A 10000-nucleotide genomic window follows, 5' to 3' on the forward strand; every position below is an offset into this window, starting at 1 on the left:
ATCGCACAGGGACCAACCAACCTAAACAACCGCAAAAGCCGGATCTGCGGAAGGGGTCGGAAAGGAAGGCAAGGAGGACACGAGATCTCCTGAACAGCCGGGACGCATCACACATCACACATCGCACATCACACATCGCACCAGTCCCTGTCCCTCCCGACCAAGTGGCGGCTGATGAATAATGTAGTGCAATGGCCAAGAAATCAATTGCCCTTCATCAATCTGATAAGAACAAAGTCAGTGCTGCTTCTGCCCAGCAGCATCAAGAAAAGCCACAGGGTCGGCTCTCTTGTCACCGTTAGAATGGCTCACGGTGAGAGAGGATGGAGAGGAGGGGGGTAGGGGAGGGAATACTGTGTGTGTGTGTGTGTGTGTGTGTGTGTGTGTGTGTGTGTGTGTGTGTGTGTGTGCGTGTCTATGTGTGTGTGTGTTTGTGTGTCTGTGTATGCTTGTGTGTGTGTGTGTGTGTGTGTGTGTGTGTGTGTGTGTGTGCGTGTCTATGTGTGTGTGTGTGTGCATGTCTATATGTGTGTGTGTGCGTGTGCGTGTGAGTGTGTGTGTGTGTGTGTGTGTGAGTGTAGAACTGGATTTCAGGCTGTTGTTTCACAAAAGGTAAAGGGGGGTGTGGGGGTGGGGGGGTGAAGGGGATGGGAATAAATATCATGTTCTTTTGTAAAGAACTGTGTTGTGGTGTGTTTTGTGTGAGTGTGTCAATCTCTGCATTTGTCAAAGCACTTTGACACTTCCTTGTGACAGAAACTCTCATTGAGAAATGGTAGTTCAATCTTCTTGTAATCTTCTCAACATACTTGTGTATGTGACTTTTTTTTTCTTTCTTTCTTTCTTTTTTTTTGTGTGTGTGTGTGTGTGTGTGCATGGAAATGATAGGTCACTGCAGCAAAGTGGTTTTTTTTTTTCTTTCAAAATATTTATTTCCTTGCTTCGTTTTTTTTTTCTTTCTTCATATTTTATCTATTTTTCTTTACTTTCTAAACCTCTCCTTCCTTCCCTCCTTCCTTCCTCAATTCTGTCTAAATATTTCTTTTTTTCTTTCTAATTAGTCTAACTTTACCTGTTTTGTCTTTTTTTCTTTCCTTTATATATATATTTCTTTCCCTCCATCCTTCCTTATCTATCTTTCTTCATGTTCTAAATCTTTCCTTCCTTTTTTGCTTTATTTTTGATTGATTGGTATGGATACATCTTATATAGCGCCTATCCTCGGTCGGAGACCAAGCTCTAAGCGCTTTACAAACACGGGGTCATTTACACAACAGGCTGCCTACCTGGGTAGAGCCAACTGATGGCTGCCACTGGGCGCTCATCATTCGTTTCCTTTGTCATTCAATCAGATTCCAGGCACGCACACATACACACTCAGACAAACATGTAACATTTACCATTTTACGTGTATGACCGTGGGTTTTTTTTTTTGTTATTGTTTATTTACCTTGCCATGTAGGCAGCCATACTCCGTTTTTGGGGGTGTGCATGCTGGGTATGTTCTTGTTTCCATGACCCACCGAATGCCGAGATCGATTACAGGATCTTTAACGTGCGTATTTGATCTTCTGCGATTGCATACACACGAATGGGGTTCAGGCACTAGCAGGTCTGCACATGTGTTGACCTGGGAGATCTGTAAAAACTCCACCCTTTACCCACCAGGTGCTACCGAGCACATGGGACTTCTTTTTCTGACTATTTCATTGGTTTATGATTACCTTACTAAAAAGACTCAGTTTATGAAATTGAATGATTTTCTGTCTGCTGTTAACTTTACAAACACTAGTGCAACACTTTGGACAGTGCTCTCACCATTTCTGTGAACCTTGCATATGGTGGAATACAGAAGCTGGACCTGTCTGTGTCCACTGGTCAAGTTTGCAGATGATTCCAGACTGACAGGACTAATTACTGATGATGATGACAATGACTAACAAAGAGAAACTGACAAATATGTGAACTGATGCAATGAAAATGACCATGAACTGAATGTTGCCAAAACAGAAGAGCTCACAATTGACCTCAGTAAAAAATATAACAAGTTTAAGTAAAATTATCTCCAAAAAATGAATTGGTTGAACACGCAGACAATATAAACATCTTAGTGAAATAACTGACAATAGCTCATCTGAATAAGCTTGCCTGGAATGAAAATTCCAATGCACTCATTAGAAAGAGCAACTGTCTTAGAAAAAATGAAGTCTTTTGACGTGTGCAAACAGATGCTCCAAATGTTTTTCCACATCTGAAGTCTGCATCGTTTTAACTTTTGACACTGTGTGTTGGGGACCAAGCATAACAAAGACAGACTGGAAAAAATCATTAGGAAAATTGGCGGAGTGGTGGTAAAAGACAAGACACTTTTAGCAACATGTACAGTAGAAAATTCACTAACACACTATTGACTATTTCGACAGACGAAAAACACCCACTGCATGATGACATTTGTAGCTGACAGACAGAACCAGCAGGTTAAAAGCTCCACCCGAAAGGACATCTCTTTACAAGAAATCTTTTCGTTCCCACAGCCATTCACGCATTCAATCAAAGCATGCAACACTTACGCATAGGACTATAACATCCCCCCTCTCCCTGCACTTCACCAGCAGACAAGTGCCTGAGAACTGACATTTTGTGTGCATGCTGGAGTGTTTGGCTGAGCACACGCATGTGTGTATCTGGGTGTTAGTTGATGGTGGCTTGTTTTAGTCTAGTATCAACAGCTATTGTAGATTTTTATTTGACTAGATTTAATCTATGAACATTTTTATATTGTACATGATCATTATCATGTTGGTGTTCATATATATAATATAATGAGCTTGTGTTTGAACAAACTGATTTTCATGTGGATTGATCTGATAAACAGGTTTCGATTGATTTAATTGATTAATTGAAACTCAAAGTGAAACGGTCCCACACACTACAGCTTTGGTGGCATGCCATCCACCCAGACCTGTTCAATACTTATGTCACCCACCCAAACCTAACCAGTTTTGGACACAATCAATAATCAACTCATACACCTGACAACCACACACAGTGTGTACACTACTCAAAGTACTGATCATGCTCTGTACATAATCAATATTTGCCATATACATCTGACAGCCAAACAGTGTATACAATACTGATCATGGTCTGTACGATGTTCACCCTAAATAACTAACAGTGAAACAGTATTTACAGTGCTAATCATGTTCTGGACATAATCAATATGTACCCCATATAACTGTCAGCTAAACAGTATTTACATTACTGATCAGGTTCTGTAAATCAACATTCACCCAATACAGATCAGTGAAACAGTATTTACAGAACTAATCATGATCTTCACATAACCAATATTTACCCAATTTGTCAGCAAAACAATATTCAAAGTTCTGATCATGTTCTTGACATAATCAAATTTCACCCTTTATAACTAAACGCCAAACAGTATGTACAGTACTGATCATATGTATGGGATATCATCAATATTCACCCTATAAAACTAACACTAGCCATACAGTGCCTATATAGTACTGATCATGTTCTGAACATAATCAATATTCACCCCACATAACTGTCAGTTTCAGTTTTAGTAGCTCAAGGAGGCGTCACTACATTCGGACAAATCCATATACGCTACACCACATCTGCCAAGCAGATTCCTGACCAGCAGCGTAACCCAACGTGCTTAGTCAGGCCTTGAGAAAAAAAAAAAAAAATAAAAAAAATAAATAAATAAATTAAAAAAAAAAAAATAATATAACAATAAATAAATAAACAAATACATAAAAAAGAACTATTACTGCTAATAATAATATGTATAAGGCGCAAAAACTTGATGAAGTCAACTATAAGCGTACAAAAAAAAATACAATAATAATAATAATAAAATAAATAAATAAACAAATAAATAAATAAATAAAATTTTAAAAATAAAATAAAACAAATAAATAAATATATATATAAATAACTAACTAAATAAATAACCAAATAACTAAAAATAATATAATTTAAAAAAAAAGATAAATAATAACAATAATAATAATCATAAAATAACTGTCAGCTATGCAGTGTGCTCAGTTCTGATCCATGTGTCAAATTCATCAAAACCCAGCCCATACTATGGATTGAAGAGCGAAGGTGTGGCATTAGGTGGTAAGATTGCTGCACCATTTCCATGTGTAACTTTAATTTATCATAATCATCATCATCATCCTTTTCATGGCCATAATCAGCATATTGATCACTCCGCCACAGAAAATGATAGAGGTTGCTTGGAGATTTAAAAAAAAAAAAAAAAAATCCATGTCAGGAAAGAGAAGAGCAGACAGATGAGAATGACAAAGAATGAAGAGAATGTGGAACTTTATGAGGAGGGTGCTATGAAAGGTGTATCATAAAGCTTTATCAGCAGGGTACTTATGAAAGGTCATTTTTCTTCCCAGAAATGTCTATCATATTGTTTTATCAGCAGGCTAATATGAAAGGTCTATTACAGTGTTTTATCAGCAGGGTACTATGAAAGGTCGATCACAAAGCTTTATCAGCAAGCTGCTGTGAAAGGTCTATCACTGACCAACACCGCAAGTGTTTGTATAGATCTCTCGGGCCTGGTTAATGCTGGGATATCATTGAGAAAGGAAGTGTTGAGTACAGCCTTGTCAAGTGGTCCCGAAGCTTATGGAACTCCATACCAACATCGTCATCCTCCTCTTTCATAGTAAAAAAAAACCCCCAAAACAGGTCCCTAATTCTGTGGCCTGTCACACCCTGCTCTCATGGTGACCACAGTTTTGACCCCCATCTACTCCTATACTTGGAATGAGTCCTATCAAGGTCTTCCTTGTCCGCAGATTTATTGGGGACTGCCATTGGAGGGATGTGTGGTGACGATCTCCACTATGGAGAGACTACTCACTCAGTCTGGTTCCGCAACTTAGCTATTATTTTCATCAGTAGGGTGCTTTGCAAGTGGTGTCCTAAGTAGGTTAAATCAGAAAAGACACAACTGAACACCACTGTCGTGACTCAACAGCACTGCAGGGTCTCCTCTGGTGTGTAGACTCCAGGCATGTGAGTGTTTGTGTGTGAGTGTTTGCGACAGATGAACCCAGGTGTGGCTGTGTATGGAGGACTCAGAGGAACAGCATGGGAGTAATGCCACTAAAATGGTGAACATGATGGGACAGCCAAAACAAAAAAAAACAAAAACAAAAAAAGAAAAAAGAAAGAAAAAAAAGAAAGGCCTAACACAGTGTTTTATCAGAAGGGTAATATGAAAGGTCTTTTATTTTTCTTTCTTTTTTTTTTAGCAGGCCCATATGAAACATTCATCACAAGGTTTTATCAAAAGGCTATTACATTTTGTCTTTCACCTATGAAACACTAAAGCAGAACCAGTTGTTATTGGGGTTTTTTGTTGTTGTTTTTTTTTGTTTTTTGGAAGGGGGGGAGGGGTGCGGGGGGGAAGTGGGGGGGAGGGTATTTAATGAGAAAAAAGTTTAACTACCAACATAATTTATGAACAAAATCTATTTTGTATGTGACCCTTGACCGACAGGTGTGAAGTGAGTCAGCTGCCACAGTCACTGAAGTTCAGTTTGCATTTAAAAACACCTGGGAGAGGAGGGAACATTGGAGATTGAACCTGTGAGAGATGGGAAGGGGGGGGGGTGTAGGGGGGGGGGACCGGGTGGGGGGGGGCACAGTATATTACCAGAATATAAAATGTTTCTATTAAATAGTGCACTATTCCACAGTAGCCTGGTCTGGTGTGTATTATTATATAAGCAAATACAAATAAAATTTTTGAATAAGGCATCATTCCACTAGTCAGTCCTGGCCTGTATAAAACATATTTCAGTTGAAATAAGATACGGCACTATACAGTTAGCCTGGCATGTAATCTGTATAAAACACATTTCAGTCTAAATAAGACACCATTCTACTAACCTGGCCATACCTGTACTTTATTGAATATTTTTCAGTTGAACTGGGTGTTGTTGTTTTTCTACACATATTAAATGAAATAAAATGAGGCATTATTCCAGTTGCCTGACTTGCATCATGTAAACTATGCTTCGGGTGAAATGAAATAAGGCACTATGTTCCAATAGCATCAGCCTGGCCTGTTATCAAAATTGTTCAGCTGGCATCACACCAGCTTGGCCTGTCCTGTATCACATATATAACATGCAAAATTTGAGAGGAAATGAAATAAAGTATCATTCAACTAACCTGGCCTGTATCTAAATATAAACTATGTTTCGGATTAAATTAAATAAGTTAATATTATTATGCCAAAAGCATGGCCTAACTTGTGACTGCAGATTTGTTTTTTTCAGTTATTTCATTATACAATGGCAGAAACCTTCTCTAAAATTTTCATCCCTTGTGTATAGCATCCTATTCAAAACGTAAGCGCCCACTTGCGCCACACATCGTGGCGATCGATAAAGCACCCCTAGCCTTCATCTGCTTGCTGCCAAGGGGGAGAAAAAAAGGAGGCACTGGGCTGATTCCGGGTCTGTCAAAATAATGGGATAAAAACAAAAAAAACACACGGTGTTTTGCTCATACTGCCTCATGCTTACATACTGTTCCCATTGCAACCGCAACTCAGTTCTGAGCAGTTATCAGCATCTGATTCCTGCTAACAATCAGATGTGAAATATCAGGTTGTTTACTGGGGATTCTTGCACAATCTTTAATCGTCGTGACGTTTGCTTCCCTCTTCTTCCGCTAAAACTAATTCAATTCTCCAAAAATACAAAAGAATATTACCTTGGTCGGGCGCTTCAAAGGCTGAATCCACTCTTTCCGTAAAGAATCACCTTTGCATCTCTTGAGAAAAGAAGAATTCGTGATGCACTTATCGCAAGATAAATCTAATCGCATGTAAGCTTAATCACGTCCATCACTTGATATTATTTTTGGTGGTAAGTGTAGTCTGCTACGAGGAGCTTTCTCGACTTATCAGCAATAAGAGTAGTGCAAAGGGAACTAAGCAATATTGCAATTTGTGTCTTGTCACATTCACACACACAAAAAAGTCCTGCAGAAAGGGACACACACACACACACACACACACACACACACACACACACACACACACACAGAGTTTCATTGCTTTTGCTTTTTTATCATTGTGCACATTTTCCGCTTCAAATTGTATCTTCACATCAAATTTCGCCCAACAGCAAGACCGCGGCATTCAATGGGAAGGGTAAGTAAAAGAGAGGGATAAGAGGGGGTAAGCATTAAGAGGAAGGAGAAGGAGGAGGAGTGAGAAGCAGAAAGAAAGAGACATATATTAAGACAGACTGACAGAGGGTTAGGCGGAGGGTCGAAAATAAAAGAGAGATCGAGAGAGAGAGAGAGAGTGGTGGGGTGGGGGGAGGGGAGTGGTGGTGGGGTGGGGGGTTTGGGGAATAGGGGGCCGGGGGGTAGAAAGTCACAAGAAAAAAAACAGGAAATTAGACCAACAGCATCACAATACTTTTCAGTTAATTATATAAGATTAAGTGACATGAATAATGTTCCGTGAGTGCAACAAGTTTCAGTTGGTTGGACATCGTACAATTAACATATTTCTTCTTCTTTTTTTAACAGCAACAACAAAAATGAAAATTTGATTTTTTTTTTTTCGGTTTTTTTTTCTTTCATTTTTTTCTTTCTTTCTTTCTTTCTTTTTTTTTTTTTTTTTCTCGGTTTTTTTCAGTCACATCATTCTGGTGCACATTTTTCTTCTCATTATCACGTCTTATTTTACCCTTTCCTTTTTTTTCTTCTTTTTTTTTCTTTTTTTTTTTTTTCTTTTTTGTGTGTTTTTTTTGTTTTTTTTTGTATTTGTATTTCTTTTTATCACATTCGGGCTGCTCTCCCCAGGAAGAGCGCGTCGCCGCGTATACTACAGCGCCACCGTGACCCTTTTTTTTTTCTTTTTTTTTTCCCCTGCGTGCAGTTTTATTTGTTTTTCCTATCGAAGTGGATTTTTCTACAGAATTTTGCCAGGAACAACCCTTTTGTTGCCGTGGGTTCTTTTACGTGCGCAAAGTGCATGCTGCATAGGGGACCTCGGTTTATCGTCTCATCCGAATGACTAGCGTCCAGACCACCACTCAAGGTCTAGTGGAGGGGGAGAAAATATCGGCGGCTGAGCCGTGATTCGAACCAGCGCGCTCAGATTCTCTCTCGCTTCCTAGGCGGACGCGTTACCCCTGGGCCATCACTGTGATTGTTACATTATATTCTACATCCCTACTCTTCACATCTAGGGTATGGCCGGAGACTCGAACTCACAACCCTCTAGCTGATTGCGACTGAGCCCAGACTAGAGAGTAGAAAACAACTTGAAAGAGAAAGACAGAAATGGGGGAAGGGAGACGGATACATGGAGAGAGGGGGAGGGGGAAGACAGACAGACAGACACTGAGACGTGAGACAGAGAATGAAAGAAAGAAGGGAAAAAAGTCAGAATGGTCGAGAGAAACTGAAAAGAGAACTGGGAGAAAGCCGGAGAGAGAGAGAGAGAGAGAGAGAGAGAGAGAGAGAGACACAGAGTGAGAGAGAGAGAGAGATTGGAGACAGACAGAGACAAAGAGAAACACACAGAGAGAGACTGAGAGAGAGACAGACAGACAGACAGACAGACAGACAGAGAGAAAGAGATTGGAGACAGAGACAGAGAGAGACTGGGAGAGAGAGAGAGAGAGAGAGAGAGAGAGAGAGAGACTGAGACTGAGACTGAGACTGAGAGACAGACAGACAGACATAGATTGAAAGAAAGAAGGATGGGGGGGGGGGGGGGGGGGGTCAGAAAAAAATCAGGAAATTAAACCAAGAAAAAGATAATGTGGTTAATTTGTCGTGGTTGGAGAGATTAAAGGGAGGAAACCCAGATTATGGCAAAAGAAATGTTCATATCGATAGGCTCCCATACATGAACTGAGGGCGGTCCTCCCGTTCGCTGATTTTCTCTCCATCCCTCTCTAAACCCCCGTTCAACATACAGATCAGTCTGTAGACAACAGTTATATGCCTTTCACGAGTAGTTCACTGTCGATTTGAATGGCGTGCACCAAGACTTGTATATTAACGCCTTGTAATCGCTTGCCGGCAAAACGTCACACACCCACACCCACACACACGCTTACTTGATTACTGGATCCCCTGTTGCATAGTCTGATTGGAGTGTTCCTGTGATGAGACTTAGTCTACAGGTGAGGGTAACTGTGCGCGCAATTATTTGTTTTCGTTGTGTATGATTCGTCACGTATAATATGTGATTTGCATAATATTTGAATGTTAGAGACTGAGAGGTATGTCGATCAATGCTCTTTGAATCTTGGAGATTCCTTCGTCCTTTAGAATTGTCACTTTTCTCAACGTATAAACGCGTTGTTTGTGTATTATGGAAATGGTATTGATGGAGATAGAGACAGACAGAGAGATGGAGATGGGTGTGAGGAAAGAGAGACAGAGACAGAGAGAGAGAGAGACAGAAAAAGAGACAGAGAAACAGAGAGATATAACTACACACATGCGCACGCGCGCAAACTCATAAAGTAACCATGGTTTGTAAAAAAATAAATAAATAAATAGATAAAAATCAGGTTTATTCATGATGGTCTACAGAAAAAGGTTAAACAGTGTGATTACACAGCAGCAAACAAACTGCATCAAAATGATCTAAATTCCCTTAAGACATGAAATACTACTCACAAGGTTACACGCAGTGTGGTCTGTATGACTGTGAACTGAGACAGGGATTTAGGATAAACTGCCAGAAATCAGAATGTCGTTCAAAAAGTGGATCACGAAAGGGTCAATAACTTCATTAGACTGAATACAGTTTTAAAACTCCTAATTCTGTCGAAGATTATTTCATTATGGTTGTTCTTACCAAATCCGCCAGATGAATTTGTGAACGATCTTCAAAAAACATGTTGTTGTTTTTTTTTGTTTTTTGTTTGTTTGTTTGTTTTTTGTGAAATTACATATG

The 10000-nt window shown here is 39.6% G+C and overlaps 1 protein-coding gene across 1 annotated transcript in view; it reads right to left on the reverse strand.

Moving 5' to 3' along the window:
* Positions 1-6910, reverse strand: part of LOC143299651 (copine-8-like) — a 44154-nt gene extending 37244 nt beyond the window's left edge. The window contains exon 1 of the mRNA XM_076612961.1: positions 6781-6910. The gene's annotated coding sequence lies outside the window, so the exon portion shown is untranslated. The remainder of the gene's footprint in view (positions 1-6780) is intronic.
* Positions 6911-10000: the final 3090 nt, after the last annotated feature.

Source organism: Babylonia areolata, chromosome 25, assembly GCF_041734735.1.
Source record: "Babylonia areolata isolate BAREFJ2019XMU chromosome 25, ASM4173473v1, whole genome shotgun sequence".
Taxonomy (NCBI): Eukaryota; Metazoa; Mollusca; class Gastropoda; order Neogastropoda; family Buccinidae; genus Babylonia; species Babylonia areolata.